The sequence below is a fragment of the Stegodyphus dumicola genome, chromosome 9 (assembly GCF_044657685.1).
Source record: "Stegodyphus dumicola isolate Sdum_Otavi_A_Nest chromosome 9, ASM4465768v1".
NCBI lineage: Eukaryota > Metazoa > Arthropoda > Arachnida > Araneae > Eresidae > Stegodyphus > Stegodyphus dumicola.
This window is the reverse complement of record NC_140776.1, coordinates 70,809,555-70,830,539: the sequence shown is the minus strand read 5'-3', so window position 1 is coordinate 70,830,539 and position 20,985 is coordinate 70,809,555. Positions and strand designations below refer to the sequence as shown.

At 32.1% G+C, this 20,985-nt stretch overlaps 1 protein-coding gene across 4 annotated transcripts in view; it reads left to right on the top strand.

Annotated features, from left to right (window-relative positions):
- Positions 1-10,266: 10,266 nt before the first annotated feature.
- Positions 10,267-20,985, top strand: part of LOC118198105 (alpha-tocopherol transfer protein-like) — a 37,943-nt gene continuing 27,224 nt past the window's right edge. Inside the window, exon 1 of one of the 4 annotated variants that reach the window (XM_035369705.2) lies at positions 10,267-10,527. The gene's annotated coding sequence lies outside the window, so the exon portion shown is untranslated. The other 3 variants (XM_035369708.2, XM_035369709.2, XM_035369706.2) reach the window with 3 other exon arrangements.

The following is a 20,985-nucleotide window of genomic DNA, read 5'->3' as shown; positions in this document are numbered from 1 at the left end:
CGTGCATGGGATTTGCTTTCTTACTTTTCCTTGTAATGCTTATAATTTTTGAAGTATTAATATGTCTAGCCATACCAGACTTCATTGCGTTGTTACCTGAAGCTCTATCTTCCCGATCCGTAAATGGAAGCTGATATGAACTCAAAAACGCAATAATTTCAACAATTAAGAGAAGCATTATATAAGCAAGGGTGATTAATTTTCTTAGTTGCAACTGTTTATTTATTTTTTAAAGAAAAATTTTGCATTTTAAAATATAGTAACACTCTGATATTAAGTTGTAATTTGTCCCTAAACCAATAACCACAGTCGAAAAAACGTAAGTAGGGCAGTTCTGCAGACACAATGCTGAAATAGAATAGACCGTACAAGATAAATTAATTTTCATTTAAAAAAATAAACAAGGACATATTCATTTATTTATAATGAAGTTTTTAATATGCATAGAATTCAAATTTTTAATAACTGAGTATGATACAAAAATTATTGGTACTCGCGCACATATTTTTTTAGTAACTTTTATTACAATGATGAAATTGTTGTTGTTGCTGTTACTTATGCTCACTTATCTAACAGTAACATCAGTCAAGCCCACGAAATTCCTCGCGGCAAGGAGCCAAAATTACGCCTGTCGTTGGCAACAGCCTTAAGCACCTTACAGGTGACAGTGAGATTTAGCTCAGTTCTGTCCCGAATTTTGATGGAGAGGAGACGGGTCCGAGAGTCTCCCCCTCCCTCTCCCCTTCCACCAAACCGCAGGAAAGGACTTTCGGCTCGCCGCATATTTAGAGTGCCGCCATGCAGCATTGACACTATACATTTACAAAAATCCATGCCTTCTCCGGGACTCGAACACGGGCCCTTCAGTACGACAGTGGGCTTCCCTAACCACTATACCGTCTGGGTGGCATATTGACACTTCTTTATGTGACATATATTTTTCTGCTAAATGAGATTCCAAACATAAGAGAAGTTCTTACAAAAGAATTGGTTTCGAATTACAGTCTAATCATGGAGACAAGTTTACACAAAATATTTCTTTAAAACAATGCAGTAAAATAAATTTTCCATTAAACTTTCATTAATTCCCTTTAAACATTGATATAATAATGTTATGTATTTGGTGTTGAGAAATAATAATACAAATAATGTCTCTGATTGATACCAGATTTGACATCATGTGTATAAAACATTTCATAATTGCAAGAATTTATAAATGGCATGAATGAAATTTGATAGCAGTAAAGTTTGTAATGTAGCACGTTTCTCCTATAATTTCACCCAGTAAAAGAAATAAACTAAAATAAAGAATGAACAACACACAAGATAAATGTCAGCGACGCTAACCATTATACCGACATATACAATACCGGTTGGTCGGCAGGATGAAATTAAATGAACTTGTTGTTTTAAGTCCGAAAAATCCTGTATAGAAATCCGAACTGAAAAAAACTTCATTTTTACTGTAAAAACATCTGATAGAAGAGCTTTCAGCAGGTTCATTATAAGAATTTAGCAGAATTTTTAACAAATTCAAAGCAGGATTTTATCAGACTTCTTTCCCGGTGCTTTTTTTTCTCTAGTCGACGCTCGTCCGAAGCGTTGTCTGCAAAGATGTTCGTTCCAGTATTGCTGGGAAGTAACATTTCGAATAATTTTAAAGATCGCATTTTTTGTTTTTACAAATGAAGAAAAAAGATGGAGGAAAAAGGAATGGGGTCATTTTTCTCAATTACTTCCAGAACATTCTAGTTCTGAAATTCCAGAATCGTTGAACTTCAGTTCTTGAGCCTTGTAAAAATTATTTCCGAATATTTCTAATCTGAAAACTAATTCTAAAAACTAATTGTAAGTCTTCTTACAGTCAACCTAAGGACGGGATCCTGTAATTCAAAGCAACGTATGCTGAGATATTATCAGATTAAAAATAATAATGTTTCTCTTTATATATTCTTGAACGAGAGTAAGTATAAAAATCCAAAATTTCAGCTATCCAGAAAATGACAACTATCCAGAATCTGCATTAAAAATTACAAAACCACGTCGTAAGAGTCTCTGGCATCAGCCTTGTTTTAAAAATACTGACATGGAATGCTTTCAAACTTCAGTGAAGATTTTAATAGTATGAACTCTTTTGCCAAAGGAAGCATTTTTTGGTTGGACTTCTACCAGTGTTGTTACTACAAATTTTACGCCAATGAATGAATAACTTGAAACGCTATGCATTACACATTGCGAAAATAACTTGGAGGTAAAAAAAAATCAGGAAGCAAAAAATCAAAATTATTTAATACAGGGAAAGAATATTTTTCATGAAATACCGATAGTTTGAAATAGCAGAATGGCTCAGAAAAATTTTGTTGAAGCAAAATTTTCAAATGGGTTACTTAAAAACTTATTTTTCAGTTAATATTATTACTAACTTCTCAAAATACTTTAGGTACTGAAGTTAAATTTTTCAGCAATATTTTGTTGGTTACCGACTGTGTTTTTAACTAGATGATAAGCTCTACAAATTAATTTCAAGGATTTTACAAGTATTTCTATATAAAATAATGAGTGTATTTTTTTAAATTTTTTTTAAAAATTAGCTTTTTTTCATATCATTTGAATAATTTCATTAAATTTTGAAAATATCATCAAATGTGTAGTTCATTACTTATATAATTATTCTGATCGTATGGTGTTTTGAAGGAAATTAAAATACATTCATTTGAACTGAGCACAGTGTGCCGACATAAACATCAAATTTTATTAAATATTGGCAAAATGTTTTCCCTTTTTTAATTTTTCAAATTGTGCTAAACTTGTACTTATTTTAGTGACTTTGTAAGTTTAAAAATATTTATAGTTAATTAATATTCTATATTTTCAAAAAAGATACTCCGAAAATAATCAAACTCTTTAAAGAAGGAAAAAGGCTTACATTTTTTAATGTAAAAATATATATTATATGTAATAAATCATACATCAGTGAATACTTTTTAAGTAAGATTTTGTATATATATGTTATATAATAAATTCATACATCATTCAATGTTTTCATTCTTTTTGAAACATTAAAGGCAAACAAAAAATATCTTAATTTTTTACAGTTTCAGAAACGTAAAAATAGTTATTTTATTTTCTACACGGTTACAGTTATTTTTCTTCATGATGTGTCTTATTCACTTTATATCCTCTGTTATTCCCTAGAGCTTATTTCTGAATTTTTAAGCCAATATTAAACTCTGGTATTATTATTTCTTATTTACATTTATCAACAGATTCTGGAAACGGTAGTGGCTTCTTTTCATAGTTCCTTTACCTACAGTACTCTCTTTTTAAGGATTAAGTTCCAGTCATCGTGTCGCTCTCCTTTCTAGCTGCGTTGTAATGCCATAGCACTTTCACAGAAAAACACTAAGTAGCAAAACATCAAAAGTATAAATAATTTACAGGGAATTCTTTTCTAACTTAAGAGGGGACGAATATTGATATACTACTGTGTTGTGACTTATCTCACCTGTCTGAGAGTAACATTAGAACAAGCCCACGAAACTCATCGTGGTGTGGAGAGGAAGACTGCGCCTGTCGTTGGCAAGAGGTTTGAGCACCCTACTACTTTTCTCAGTTCCGCCCCCAATTTTGATAAGAGCACTTCACGGGGGAGGGTCCCGAGGGCCTCCCAATCCTCTTTCCCCTACCACCAATCCTTCGAGAAGACTTTTCGGCTCCCCATATATTTATAATGCCCCCATTCCGCAAAGACACTATACATTTACAAGAATCCATGCCTTCTCCAGGATTCGAACACAAGCCCTTCGGTACGACAGTAGGCTCCCCTAACCACGATACCGTTTGGACGGCATATTGTTATACTTCTTTATGAGACATACATTTTTCTGCTAAATGAGATTCCAAGGCATAAAAGAAGTTTTTACAAAAGAATTGGTTTAGAATTAGAGTCATGGAGACAAGTTTACACAAAATGTTTCTTCAAAACAATGCAGTATTTGGTGTTGAGAAATAATAATATAAAGAATGTCTCTGATTGATACCAGATTTGATATCATGTGTATAAAACGTTTCATAATTGCAAGAATTCATAAATGGCATGAATGACATTTGATAGTAGTAAAGTTTGTAATGTAGCACGTTTCTCCTATAATGTCACCCAATAAAAGAAATAAACTAAAATAAAGAATGAACAACACACAAGATAAATGTAAATTAAGACGTAAGAATATAAACTAAAATTGAAATTATTTAGTGACCAATTTAAGATAACTTAAAATAACATATAAAAACGCTTCTTTGTTAAAAACAAGTTAAAGTTTCAATTTAAAAAAAGATATCTTTGTTTTATGCATATTTCCATGATATTTTTCTGTACATTGAACAAATTATAAAAGCATTACGATCTATAAAACATGTTTTAATCAAATTTGTAATACTGAAATTGCTATTAAATTTCAGAAATATATTACGCCAAATCATTTTTTTTCCAATTTCTCTTATAAGTATTCACCATTATTTTAAGCTTTAAATTAGGCTTTGTCCGTGAAGGACTATTGTTTTAATATCAAATTTATTTCTCTCACATTCATTTTTATAGTTTGGGCTGGCTATTAAGACGAAAAAATAAAATTTTAAGAAGTAATTTTTAAAAAAATGAGTATTTCAAGCACAGAAATTGTTTAAAGAATTAAATTACAGAATAGCATTAAAATGGTCACAAAAGTAAGAAATTGGATCTCTATATGTTGTTTTCAAAAGTAATTGAATAAAACCTAACTTTATTGGCTGATAAATAAGGTCTGCCTCACGTGTTGGGATACAGTGCCTTTAGTCCGACGATAATCATAATGATGAACTTTTCAGTTCCCTTCTGTTACTAAGCCTATTTTTAGATTTTACTGTAGTCCATTAAGAACACTTTCCTCTAAGAATGCATTCTTAATCAAGTAACCAATTATTTTAACATTTAAGAATGATGTCTTTGTGCGTTTATATATAAAACAATTAACACATTTGTCGTCTAAAATTATAAATGTATCATTCTGATATACATTTCCTGGCAATCTGAGAATCGCAATCATTACGGGGTTTTTCGTTATTTAAATTTTAACATCTGTGTTTAAAGTTAATATTAGTCAGATCAGTAAATAAGAAATAAATCCTCATTTTGAAACATTTTATTTACCCCAAAAAATAATGCTGGGCATTAATTTTCTTTTCGCAGCGCAAATTATATCAGAAATATCGCTATTAGGTTACATTAGTTACTAGATTTCTTTCAACAAGATCTTTCCACGAGAATATAGCTCTTACCCTCTACATGACAGTACTTCCCGCACTCTGCATCTATGCCATATATATATATGTTAACGTGAAAGACCGAAATTGGAGAATGTCGACTTTCACCGGAGAATGTTAACATTCACCAAATACGTTGGTGAAAGATCGAATATTGCACTACATTCTTGTATATTCGGACCCTCACCGGTGTATGTCGACAATCACAGATATGCTCTGGTGTAAGTCGAAAAGAGAGGTCATGAAGTGCCATAATAGTTTAAGTTGTTGCAATAAATAAGATTTGAATCACATAATTTAGTAAGTTTTTTATTACTTTTATTTTATTTTCTCATTTAGAACGTACTGTATAATTAAATAAGTTTTTAACTTCTATTGTTTTCCTTTCTCATTTTGAATGTATTGTGTGTTTTAGGTTCTCATGTTCTTAAGTTCTTATTTCAAGTCTCAAGTGCGTTTATTCGCGACTGAATTACGGACAAGAAAATATAATATTGTTATATGTTCAACATTCACCACTAGTACATGGTGAATGTCGACATTGACCGGTGTAAGTCAGAAATAAGAGTATTTGGAAAATATTTCGGACATACACCAAGAGACTATGTGAATGTTGACATTCACCGGTGAAAGAAAACATTCTCCAGATTTCGGTGTTTCACCGTAACATATATATATATATATATCAGACTCATAACATTGTATACAACGCAGATACACATTCACAGGTGTCATCTAGAATAATCTTAATTTAATATACTCATAAGTGCATGCAGACCGAATGCAAAATCTGAAAACAGCTAATAGACATTAATTTTTGTGACAAAATAATGTTTTTCAGCAAAATAAAAATATTTTAATTAAATTTTAAATTTGGCTCCTAAATATTTATTAAAACAATAATTTATAAAAACAATTAACAGTGATAATAACAATAAATCAAAGGAAAAGTTCAAATTTGTAATTATTTTCTATATGAAATCTGAAGGGCTGCAGGAACATTTGTTAGTTACATATTGTGTAATGCAAATATACTGACAGCTAAAAACTGAATTTGCAGCTGACATCAATTTCAGTAATTCAAATTATTAAGTGTTTAATTCAATAACCTTAACCACTAAAAAATTCCCTTTTTAAATGAATTTAGATTTAAATGAATGAACGACTTCTAAAAATTCTCCAAGTTTCCTGAAAAATCTTTCCAATTAGCACAAAACTTAAGAATAAATAATAACAATCTATTCTAATTTTTAACTTTTTAAATATTGCAGACATAAAAAATACATATGATGATATGTAAAGGATTGCAAACTTCCTTATTTCTAACAAGATGCTAACATTTGATGCCATTCCGATTTTGATAAATTTTGTAGTCTTCTAGAAAAAACATGCAATTTCTTTCAGATTATTACGAATAAAATATACTGTTTTAGTGCCAACATTTATTACAAAGGTCCATTATTTCTATTTGTCTTGAAAAACAACTTGATTTACATTTGTCTTGGAACACGCCTTTCCCCATTTATCCTATTTTAAGGCACAGCTTGGGGAGTTAAATTTCTTAAATAAAATTACTATTCTAATTTTAATTGCAACTTTAACTTCAACAAAATGAATTTTCGCATGAAAAAAAAAACATTCAAAGATTATAAACAATTCAAAAAAGGAGGTATTTATATAAGCTCTATCCACATCTCTAAAACTAATAAGTTTAGTATTTATACAAAAATGAACTGTATTCGTGGCCCGTGAAAAATTATTTCGAAGACGCTATTCTGAGACCATTGCATTAATATACTGTGATTCAAGTTCTATAACTTTTCAACAGTTTTTATTTAAGTATAAATATTATGAACAGACAATAATACTTTTTATTGCGCTTTATAAAACTTCGTATTAAACGTATACTCTTTGGAAAAGTTAATACATGCCTCTGTTTTTTATTATTCATTAAACATTTTGATTTAATAATTTTAAATTGATTATAATTTTGCCTAATTAGAAAATTATTTTTTAGAACAGTCATCGTTAATCTCAAGAAGATAAAAACGATATTTGTTTTTCGAATTTCCCTTTAAAGTATCATTGTTTTTCTTAAGAATACTTCTTAATAATCCTTTTCAATCAAAGTTAAAAAGTAAATAAGTAAATATACTTTGCAGTCTAAAAATTTCATACTATAGATAAAGACCTCAAAGAAAATTTTATCAAAACTCTTTCAAGAAATTGGCAAATACAAAAAATTAAATAAATTCAACTTAAGGCTGATATTATGAAAGCAATTCAATATTTTAAGTTACATTAATAAATTTTGCGTTTAATATACTCGACTTAGTAGTCAATGATCTAAACACTCTTAACATTAAATTTTAGGTGTATTTAATTAATTATGGCAAAGCACACTAGGGCTATCTGCCTAAGGAGAGGGATGCCTTCGTGGAGGACTTTCTAAGGGAAACTAGCTGGTGTACACGTTACACATGGGGAAAACCACGAAAACACCCATGCAGCCAGCCCGTTCGCGGGATTCGAACCTCGGACCGAACTACTAGTGTTCAGCGTCTTTACCGCTCGGTCGCTGGTGAGCCTCTGTGACTTCTAACGGAGAAAATGTTATGTATTCCTTGGCCAAATAACTAGTCATCAAATTCTTTCTTTCTAATCTACATTAATTCTTTCTCCATAAGACGTTCTGAATGAATTGGTGGGTGCATTTTTGGAAGACTTGGAGAAGCAAATCGTGCTGTTTATGCAGTGCCGGAAATTCATAAAATAATAGTAGGGGTATCGATTTTGAAGGGTTAGGCTTTTTAACTGATATAGCTCTGTCATCAAGGCATTCTTAGGCCCCTTCAGTGCACTGAGTTTAAACAGGCCATATTAAAATTATTCGGTGAAGAAAAGGATCAAGTTAGAAACTGAGTTGCAGAACAAATTTCATTTGGAAAGGAGAGGTAAATAAGTAACTCAATTCATTTTACGGAAAATGAAGCTCTGTAAATTTTTGTATGGCGATGACAGAACATATATCCAGTGGTGCCCTCTACTTCAACATGACGATGAAGAATGTTAGTTTCCGATGTGCGTTTCTTTCGTTGCTTGCATACGGATATAATTATAAGTAAAAGTGGGATTCATCAGACAAGACGACATTACGTCACTGATGTTTCTGGAACGTTGTTTAATGCTCCATTGTAGCTTCTGAGCCCTGTGCTATAGCATCAATGGAAGCAAAATAATGATCGCCGTACAGACCATCCGTGGCGTGTCAAACTTTGTCGCACCGTGCGAGAAGATATTTTGTGCTGCATCTAGTATTTCTCAGTTTCCTATCCCAACCCTCCAGTAAAATCCCCAACAGTAATGAGAATAAAATGCCAGTACTTGCAAGAACTGGTGAATGAGGCCTTTAAGATTCCGCACATCGCTCAGTGTCGCCCTGTTTGCATTTAGTTTTCGAATTTTTATAACGATCTGTGGATCACGACCAACACAAGCAGCAGATGCACGGTCCGATAATCCTCAGTCTCGCTAGCCTGTGAAGTTTTTAAAGCGCTAGTATGAATTAAGTCTTCTTATACGAGGACACAATTTCCTTCACAAAAAGACAATGACTAAAATGCTCCTCTGCATATTCCAGCATGTCTAACTCTCAGACAGATTTTAGATTTGTTATACTGTTACTTCGTGTCACAGCAATTTTATTGACCAACTGTCATTTTAAAGAAATGGAATAACTAGGTATCTTAAAATTTGGACAAGAGTATGTACTATTGCGAAATTTCCAGCTGCGGTCATATAGCTTTTTCCGCAAAGCGGGTGTAGGGTTGCCAAAAAACGGTAAGGCATGGTCGCCATATTTGGCGAGGAATCGCCCATTTGGCGAAATAATTGGCGATATGCTATAGACGGATGAAAAACCTTCTAGAACAAATTCTTACCGGTTTGTACCAGAAGGTTCTCGAAGGCAGCCCAAAAGCTATATAAGCACTGCCTGTAATCAGTCAGTGCCTCATTTAGAAAGCTGATCGTCAGTCTAGTGTCGAGCGGGTCGTCGAGAGTATCGTGAGTCTATGGAGTGTCTTGTGGTCTACCGATTTGATCGTCAGTCTAGTGTCGAGTTGCTCGTCGACTGTATCGCAAGTTGGTCCATGGAGAATGTGCATCGTTGAGGCTATCCAGTGTATTGTCGAGTGCATCGCGAGTTGTAGCGTGGAGAGTCTCCAGAGTACAAAGAGTTCCGAGAACGACCGAACCGAGTCGGGACCTGTACTCTGGTGCTTTGCCGTGAAGCTGTCTTCACCGTTATAGCTGATAGCCTGAAGGTTGTGTTGCTGATTATTTCAGCATGTTTGTCGTAGTTTTTCGAAATACTGAAGTTTGGGTAATAAATTGTCTTTCATTCTTCATCAAGTGTTGTCGTTAATCACTCCAGATCCACGAACCCGTAAGAACGTAACGGTACTGTCTTTCATTCATATAGTTGATTCGCATGTGATAGCTTCGTTTGTATTTCTCGTTCGTATGGTTGAAGTTGTGTTTAGCCATTAAAATATTGACTTTAAGGTGATAAATGTGTTGAACTTGAATGTAATTCTTTTTACGATGATTAAAGCTTATAAATTGGGAATTCAGTATAAGTGGTAAAAACGTTAGAAAAAAAGTCTTTCAGTATAAAAATAACAATGTTTAGATCAGTAGTAAACTGTCATTGATGATTTGGAAATATGTTTCGAAATACAATTTATTTACATTAGCATGATTATTATTATTCTGGAGAGGTTCACGAGGAAATCGCGTAAGGAAACTTTTCAGTCATTATATTGATCGTATCATTTGAGTAGGGATTGGTTGTAGTGAATTTCTGGTGGTAGCTCGTTTTCCGTAAAATTTTCCAAATTACTACCATGTGTATTGTTTCATAACTCTCGTTATCATAAATAAATATATCAGCTCACTGCTTTTATTTTCACTCTGAATTTGAAACGAAGATTTCTGATAAGATTTCTTATATATGGTTGTAACGTAGTGCCAGTGTATCAGTATGTTATCTCCTACTGCTGACCGTCTAATACCAGGAAAAGATTTTGCTGTTAGCGTTTTCAGCTGCCAAAACAAATTGGAAAAAAAAAATGAAAGAAAAAAAAAAAGTAGAGACTTTTGTTTAAACATAAAATTCTAAAGGGCGACTATTCAGATATCAGCAGCAAAGCCAACTAAATGTAAAGAGTGAGTAGCACAAGGGATGCAGGTCGCACTCAAACTGTAGTATTTGATGTGAGCCTGTAATCCTGAGTACTTTTTTTTATAAGTTCTTTTTATTTTAATATATTTACCTTCAACAAAATTTAACGTCTGTGCCTATTTTTTAAATGAAAGTAATTGTTGTTCCAAGTATAATGCTGTATGTGTTTTAACCGGCATGGGACCTAGAAATTTTTTATATATCACATTTGGCATTACCTACTTACAAAAGAGTGTGCTCATAAGTAAGTGAAATATGAAGTATTCAGTTGAATATAAGATTTTAATAATTTGAATATTTAATTTCTTCTATGGTATATGCAGTTAAATGTTTGGTGATGATAATCTTACTGGAAGTATTACGTGGCAAATAATTAACATTTCCTTATCCTCAGTTACTTGCCATATTAATTTAAGTATTTATAGCATGTAAAAATATTTCCTTTTTTATTTAAATTTTAACTTTCATCGTGATTTTCATCTGCTAGCCCTAATCTATGGGGTAATAATTTTGTTGATATTATTCTTCTCAGCTCAGTTGTCCAATAATTATTTTCATGTTCGTTCTTGTGTTGCAACAAATCTATATCGATTATATTAAAAACTGAATATAGCTTATAAAGCAAATGTGCTTTATATAAACTACACTCAATTTCAATAATCATATCTGTTCTCTTGAGCTTTCACTGTCAAACAAAGTTGCTACAGATTTATAAATTGTTGGAATTCATAAGCAAATCATAATTTATGGATATACAACTTTATGAGATTCCGAACTCTACCAGCTTTGATAAAATAGAAACTGACAAATATTTCTCTCTTTTTAAACAGGAATAATACTGATTCTTGTCTAATAAAAATAGTTCTTGGTGTTTAAATTTAAGTTTAAAGTATCTATACGCTAGTATTTTTCAAATGGTTTTCGCAATCCTTTGTGTTTGAAAAGTAGCTTAGACATTAAAAGTAAAAGCTATGGGAGCTATGTTCACGTTTAGAAGATGACATATGATGTTATTTGGTTGACCTTGATCAATTGTTCTACTGACAATTAGACTAGTTATTAAACTTTTCCATTTTTCAAAACAAGCTTCATGTTGTTCTTAGGTTTCATTGCTGGAAACTAAAGGACTAATTTAAGCTTGAAAATGAGCAATAAATACAGATGTATTACTCAAACTTGCATTTGTGCTAAAAGTCTTAGAACACCAGAAGCAGTACAAGGTTTGCTTTTTATTTAAATATGCTCTCAGAATTCTCAGAATCCAGGCTCTCAGAATTTTCTCATCATTTGCCTGGCTAATACAGAACCAATCAGATTTTAACTATCGTCCGGAAAGCGACTGGACTTCCAAAACTTCTGTTCTTTATTTTATTCTTTGCTGTGTTTCACTTAGATGATGTCGCTTCATGGTTGTATTAGAATATGGAAGCATTCGGGCCCACTGAGTGAACATAAATTCAATTTATGGTCAAAAATCGCTGCAGCGGCAGCAACACTAAAGCAAATGTAAAGATAAGAGAAAATAAAGAAAACAAAGGCAAAAAGAGATGTTATGAAATAAAATAAAACAGAATGAAAAAAATATAATCACGAACCTTCACATATTATACTTGCATCCTGGTTGTATATTTGAAATATGAAAAATTCCAGCCTGTAAATATTCAACCTGTACATTAACCAAATCATCACTTTGGTAACCTATTAATTATAAATAACCATCCTTTTTAATTAGTTTTTAAATCTTTAAAAATTTGAATCGCCGTCACAATCTTCTTCCAAGTTATGGGAAAATGCTATCGTATTCCGATTATCAAAAGCAAGTTTTTCTTTTGTAAGCATTCAATCAGGACGGCATTTAGGGTAGTCTTTAATTCTGTGTTAAATAAATAAAATTTTAGAAGAAGCATTTTTATCTATAAACCGTTCAAAAATCAATATTTTCCATAAAATATAATTTTAGTGATAAACTATTTCTGTTTCTTTTTTTTAACTTAATTCTTCAATTTTTCTTCATGTACACAGGCGTATTATTTTATTCTACATGATGAAAATTATTTCATAGACTTTCAACTAAGATGTAGGACGTAAGCAGAACTGTGTAAAATTTAATACATGTATTATTTTTTAAATATTGGAAAACTGCCAATAAAACGCAGAAAAATAATTAATTAGCAACTCGGTTTGATAAATGTAATGGAATAGTTAAATTTTTGTTTTTTGGAGTGCTGTCAAAAACTGTTTCAAGTATAAGCTGTAATAAATAATTAATGCTCTAATATTTTTGAAGACTACAGATAATATTGAAAATTAATTAAAAACGCAGAAATACGTCAGCAAAGATGTATTTACCATTTGACTGATTTTGATTAAAAGTTGTTCATCCGTACCATTAATGTGGAATTTAAATATAAAATTTCATGCAATTCATTTTCCTGTTCTAGCTGTACACTTGCGAAGGGTCAAATGGATGGACCGAGAGGCGTCATTTTAAAACATCATGATTCTTTTTCTTCTCATGATCTGATCATGTTTGACTTCTGAATTAGTATCATGATTCTTGTTAGAAGACATCTAAATTTGAGCTTATTTGACGATGCCCATGGAAGTTAGAATACGCTATGGAGTGTGTAACATGTAAACCGGAGCAACCAGCTCTGAAAATGGATGGCACTCCAGCGTCGAGCCCACACCAGGCCGCTATGGTAGAGCCGCGCTTAGTCGGAGGCTTAAGTCGTAGTGGAAGGTCGCAGCGAAGTAGCCGGGCGTGAGCCCGCCTGGAGTCGCCGCTGGTGCAGATCTTGGTGGTAGTAGCAAATACTCAAGTGAGAACCTTGAGGATTGAAGTTGGAGAAGGATTCCATTTGAACAGCAGTTGAACGTAGGTCAGTCGGTCCTAAGCGATCGGATAAATCCATTCCGAATAAAAACCGATATTTAAAATCCGCAGAACGGATGAAAAGTTTAAAGCTGGATCTAAAACAATTTTCAATTATATTTCTGCAGAAATAAAATATATATTATATATAAAATCATTCATTTTAGTCAATAAGAAAAACTACTCCTGGCTAAAAAGAGAACACTAATAAAAAAAACTGCTATGTAAAACAAAGTAAATCTATTTGACCTAAATAGTCAAACAAAAGTCGAAAACTATTCTGGAAAGACCACCGCATCCAAGCATGTGTTACTGCTACCCAGCGAATGTTACATGATTTAACGTTATTAACCGCCGTGTCATTGTGGTAAGCACATTCAACCGACTACAGAACCTCAACTTGAAGAAAACTATAATTTATTATATTTAAAATAGGAACACTCAATCCCCCCCTTCAAAAAAATAATCTATAATGATTTTGTTGAAATCAGAGCTTCTCAGAAGAGCCATATATTTCTTGCAAACTTGTATTTTATTCTAGAGACGTAACTATTCTATATCAAAATCTGAAAGTTTTCAGATTTTAACTTTCATCCGAAACGTAAGGTTTCTTACACTCTCCCTGAGATCGAAGTCTACCAATCTGTTGTTACACTCACTCCTATTAGCCCTTTTTTTTTATCTTTTCACCTCTATCATTAAGCATCATTTTCTTCGCACTTACGCCATATATTCAGTTCAACAGAAAAATTACAAATATTTTAAAGCATACATTTTTCTGTTTTTATTGTCTTTTCTTAGTTCATCATACAAACGTTCAGTTTTCTCACTAAGACTTAAAAAACTTTTTTATTGTTTTTTATTATTAATAGTTCGTTTGTTTACTTTGTTTATTCAATTTCACGTTAATCCTCATAAAATTCGATTCAACAGCAAAATCACAAAATATTTAAAAACAGCCTATCTTTAGAATTTCCGATAGACAATCTTGCGCGCTGGACTACGTTATTCAAAATTTGATGGCTCTAGATACCATTGTTTTTTCATAATGCGAGAAATATGCATACATTCATGCAGATTATTCATTATTTAATTTCTTTAAATATTTTGCAGGGCGATTTGTTGGCAACAATTTGGAAACTCACATGTTGTTTCTAGTGGGTTAATGTAAAGTGCCGTTTAGAGATTAATATCCCATTCCGGACTAATATTCCCTCTAGTGCTAAAAACAAAATGGGACATTTCTGTATCTCATGTTCTACTGGGTCGATTAATGAAATATAGCTTGTGTTTTTCGTGTCTCGAAAGCATGATTTAGCGTGTATATTAGATTTATACTGAGTTGTTCTAACATACGTATTTTGGCGCAGAATCAAACATCTTCTGAAATGACATACCAATTTGTCTTTTCATGTTTCAAATCTAAACTCTAATTGTGCTTAAAAAAATAAATTTTGCAAACCTTGGTGGGGAATGTAATCAGCAATTCAGAAATTTACCTTGGGGCACTTTTCTACTTTCTAGCAAGAACAGTTCACTTGGCGAACTTCTCACTTTATGGCAACTTATTTCGATTTCCTTTTCACTCTGTGCGAGCGGAAAAGAGCTATCCGTTTTTCTTTTCTTGCATATTTTTTTACTTTATATTATACTGATCAAACACTTCAAACATTCCAACAAAAATTCGTATATATGTACCCTTTAAATGTTTGAGAGGAACAGTTTTTGGCCCGCACCAACACGAACGAGTTAAAATCTAACGCGTTACATAACTTGCGCTGTTTGTGCCTGAGAATATAAAGAGTCTGTTATGGTTGCTATTTTAACTGAAGACTAGAAATAAAATCATGCAGACCCTACTATACAGATATCGCGACGTTTCGAACAACTGAGAAAATACAGAAGAAGGTTTAAATAACCTTTTTTTATTTTACTCTAAATTTGAATATAAAAGCCCAACTTGTACTACAGCCGAAATTTTCACAGTTTTATGGATGTTTTAAATTAATAAAATAGACAATGAAATTCGAATGTCGATAACGTAGTCTAAGACTACACATTAAATAGAATAAGCTGCTCGTATATTTTACCGGCGCGTATTAAAAGCATTGACTAGCAAAAACCAAAATATAGTAAATATATATATATTCCGTCTATAGTTTCCGGAATATAGTTTTAAACAGAGCTGACTAAAAATATTAGCAGCAAAAGCAATTGCCAGAAACTCTCTCAATTAAACATTCAAAACCTCAGCTTAACTACATACAAAATTAATTTATTTTCTGGTGAAGAACACGTAAAGAAAAAGTTATATTAAAGACCTAAATTTTTATAATAACTGATGAAATAATATAAGATACTTTACAAATCTAATAAACTGTTAAACTGTTAATTTAAGTGGTGGCTCAGCTTTTAATTTAAACGCTGGCTGATATCGGTTCAAGACTGCTGATAATTTGTCCCGAAAATCAACCCAGGCGAATGAGTTGGCAGCGTAGGTTTCCCCACGTGCAACACTAATATAAGCCACTTTTTCTTAGAAAGGTCCTCCATGAAGGCGTTCTTTCCTTAGGTAGATAGACTCCATGGACTTTGCTACATTTAAATAATCAACCAACCTAGTATATGCACGATTTCTAAACTGAGAAAACAGAAACTCATCGAAGCCTAGTGTAATGAATAGAATTCAAGTCTTAACAAATCACAGTTTGCCTTTCAAAAATGTGTTCATTCTAAATCCTATATTTACATGAAAAACATTTTTGCTTTGAAGAAAAAGGGCTTTTGATTATAGTTAAGAGTCTTTTCAAACGTTAACAACGTTTACGAAAGACGTTAAAAGTTTAAGAAATTCATCATGCAATAAAGGCCAGGAAATCTCTTTGGATATGAAAGATCTTCAAAACCCTTATTTGTTGCCTTTGCTACAGAAAAGAAGATACAAATTTTAAATTCTTTTAAATTTTGCCACTTTCAGGCATTTTTGTAGCAGAAGACAGTATGTTTTATTTATATTTTTGATGTATTGTTTGACGCATTCCGAAGTCTTGAATGTGTATATGATGCACAATTTTCAAATCAGCAAAATAAATTTTGTTGCATATAAAATGAAGTTAAGAAAAATAGCAAAGATAAAATGATTTAGGTAAACATTTACTCTTATGAAACACAAAAGAAAAAATCTGATATGTACACCACATGACTTCCTTGTACGGAATATTAAATTATACGCATTTTTTCCTGCATTTCATTTAAACTTATTAAATTGAATTAAATTTACTGCTTCGATAGCTCATAAACCACAGTAGAATAAATGTGTTTTTTAAAAATTCACTGTTTTTATTTACCATAGTGTTAATCTGGCGCTAGGTTCATTTAAAAGCGTTACCTCCCATTCATTTTATAACTCAAAATACAAAAACATCATAACGTCAGAAGAATTATCTAATCGTTGCCACATATTCTATTCAAATACTATAATAAATCGAAAACGATGTATAAAAGAAATTAAACAAACAAAAAAGAAACAGTTTTTCACAGACGAATCAGCGCTGCTTGCCTAATGCGCACGAGCTACTCGTAAACATTCTGTTCTGTCCGAAACAGACTGGCAACAGTATTTTTCTCGAATTTCATTACAGGTGTATTTCTCATTCATTTAATTCAGTTCTCACTTCGCGGCAAGGCAAAAGTAATAAAAACACAAAATGTCTTCATTAAAAGTATAAAGATATAGAAAAACATAAAACACCAAATACAGTTAAAAAATTAATAAAACTATTTTTACAATTAAAATTACAGTTTCAACGCAAAAACAAGCAATTCGGTCAGTGCGCAAGAAGACAGATTTTTCGGCGTACAAACTGAAAGTTTAATTTGTCTCACTCAGCAAAAAGACACGGAAGGCGTAGAAACTGACTCAATTTGTTATGGAAGCTATGCTGAGTTAATATATGGGATAATTTTATAACTTAAATGATAATTCCAGATTGGATTAAGCATAATTTAATTCGCAATGATAAAAGATGTTACTTTGTTGTTGTGAAGCTTAGTTTCTGTATATTGGACAGAAATCCACTATTCTGCTAAGTTTCAAATGTAAACAAGTATGGCTGCTATGGCAAAAAAATTAGGCTCAGCCGCACTTAAACAACTTTTAAATTGTTGACAATTCTACAACTATAACATGTAGGTTAACTAAAGGCATAACCGGAAGATAAGAACCTTAACCGGAAGATAAGAACCTTAACCGGAAGATAAGAACAACATAATTGAATCATTTTTAAAGCAAAAAATGCACTGTTTACAAGCATAAACAAACTAAGCTCACTCAGCCGAATACAGTGATGGCCAAAATTGTGGACACTTTTGGAAATTTTTATGTTTTTGAACTTTGTATGCTTATAGAAAACGTTACGTTTCACAAAATGCAATCTTGTATATATCATTTTAAAGAGAATTTATTACTGAATTCAATACAAAACACAAAATTCAATTATTTGCAATACAAAAAAAGTTAAGCTATAATAGTTATCGATATGCATTAGATAGTGATGATTGCAGTGAGTTATCAGTACTTGGTACCCTTTATTTTTGATTACAGCTTCACATCGACGTTTCATTGAGCTGACAAGAGTTTTAAGCTCTTCTTTCGTTATTACATGATGCCAGGAAACAATTATAGCTTCAATCAGTTCCCTTTTATTTGATGGGCGTCTCATTCGGACAAGAGTTTTCAAACGGTGCCACAAATTTTCGATAGGATTGAGTCAGGCCTGTTTCCTGGCCATGACAACAATTTAATGCTCTTTGCACGAAACCACTCTTTTGATATATTGGCCGTGTGGCAAGGAGCAGAATTCTGCTGAAAAATAAACGAAGCATTGTTGGGAAAAAGATCTCTGATGGAAGGTAGAAATTTTGGTTCTAGAATAGTGTCATTGTATTTTCTGGCATTCAGTGTCCCATCGATGACATGAAGGCGACCAATACCATCTGCTGACATGCATGACCAAATCATAACACTAACTGGGTTCTTCACAGTTGCTTGAATGCAGCCAGGATTTAGTTCTTCTCCTATTCTACATCTTACATATTTTCGCCCATCACTACCGAACAACGATATCTTAGCTTCGTCACCCCATATAACTTGTGACCACTGATCATCTGTCCAATTAATGTGTTCCTTTGCCCACTGCAGTCTTTTTTTCGTTGCTGAAAATTAAGATAAGACTTTTTTCGTGGAATTCTACCTCTCAGTCCAACATCTGTTAATCTTCTCCTGATTGTTCTTGAACTGACAGAAACACCAGTTCAAGAAACTTAACATTTTCTATAAGCATACAAAGTTCAAAAACATAAAAATTTCCAACCACAATTTTGGCCACCACTGTATATATATATATATATATAACTTCCTTGAGAAAAATAAAGAATATATAAAAGATTAAATTAGCAACGTAAATTTCCCTTCTCTATTCTAAAAATAGTAACCCCTCTTTGCAGTGCGTCATTTCGTGAAAAAATCCATGTCATATGACTCTTACGTAATTCTGATGGTGTAAAAGGAGCTAAAACTCAACCAGACAATAGTAATTTTACAGCAATGATAACTATCCAATCAAAATGCTTTGAAAACCAAAAGTAACTTAGTCTGACTTGAGATTTCATCCTGAACATTATGCACTTGCTTTCCACGCTTTGGCCTAGGTGCACTGCTGTCTGTCTGTCTGCTGCTTTCTTTCTTATTGAAAATTTATCTAAAATATAAAATCTCTTGGAATAGGCACAATTAATGTGCCAACTGGATTGCGGCCACATCATGTTTACTGCAATAAAATTTGAATTAAATATACTTTGACTGCCAAATTTCCTATTCATTGTGGATCGTCGTTTCTGCCTTTTAGAACATCAAAATTCCTCCTCCTGCTCTTCAGTTACTTCTGACTTTGTTTTTATATATATACATGTTTATATATTTATATTTGTATATATATATATACAAATGTTTATATATGTTTGCTGTGGCCGATTGCAACCAAAATACGAGGTGCACATTTACATGTTATGGCAGTCCTATGTACAATTTTAACTTTCTAAGGCTACTCGTTGAGTTATGCGAGATACATACATACATACATACGTACGTACGTACAGACGCCATGAAAAAAATATGTTCAGACCAGTTATATGTATTTTTTGGGGGAAACGAGTCCTTTATTCTATAGTTACGTACAGATGTCACGCTAAAACATCGTTAAATAGCATTCGATAGCGGTCAAAATGGATATTTTCGTCGAAATATGATACCCGAAATTTTTCGCAATTGCAATACTTCCTAAAAAGGTCTTCAAACGTTTGATGAATATTCTTTTTGGGAATTTAAAGGGTCAAAATAACTGTTGTAATTCATTGAAGATTAAAACCAAGTGCATAAACCACATTTGGCCTTCTTGTCGTTTATTATAATAAATATGCCAAATTTCAAAACGCTCCAATAATATAATTTCACGGGCGTCTTTTAAAATTTTGGGGAAAAAAATATTTTTTGCACGTAAGAAAGCCTATAAATACATCTGCTTTAAGACGATGGCAAGAATTTTTATAGGTTATAATTAAAAATGTTTTCTGAAAAATTTATAAAAATTATTTAAAAATACAAATTTAAAAAAAAACTTATAAAAAATGAGCGTATTTTATTTGGATTGAAGCTAAATTTTGTATTCTGAAGGAAGGAATCAAGTACGTTTAATAAAAAAGCGGTATTAATATTCCAAATTTAATTAACATACCTCTGCAATTTTTACGAAACTTCACACTTTGGCACAATTTGAAGCAAGAAATCGAAACAGAGAAAAAAAACTGTATGTCATTTCAGATGAAGTCCGATTTTATGTCAACATACCTACATTAGAACACAGTTATGTATAAATATAATATATATACGAAGTCACGCTTTCAAGACATGAAAAACGCAACGTTAATTTCATTAATCAGCCCAGTTGAATTGGAGATACAGAACTGCCCCTCTCCTTTTTTTAGATACGTTATTCATACATAAAGATAGACTTTGATAAAAAGAATCTTTTGAGCTCAGGAAACCCCCAAAATGGAAATTCTCCATACTAAAAAAAAATCTCAATTTTTGTACGATCACAATACTTTCTCTATAATAGTGTCTAGTGACTAGTAAGAAAATAACAAATAAAGAATTATTTCATTTTACAAACATAAATTCTCTATTTACCATAAAATAAAATAATAAGAGCACAAAAACCTTCATAACACATTCAAGTCGTATGAATAGCGTGATGGATGAAAAATTATGTTAAAAATCTGCCGCCCTGGACAAAATACTTCAAATTAAAATCACTGGTATCAATTTCGATGATTTAAATCCTGTGTAAGAATAATTTTCGTCCACTAGCTAATTTATGGATAAAACGCGTCGTGTGCATGGAACAAATTGCATGCACAAACGCAGTGGCTTCCCCGTCATCGTTTTTTATGATTCCAACAGCACAAAAATGATATATACTCCCTGCCGCCCTGGGCATTTTCCCTGTTT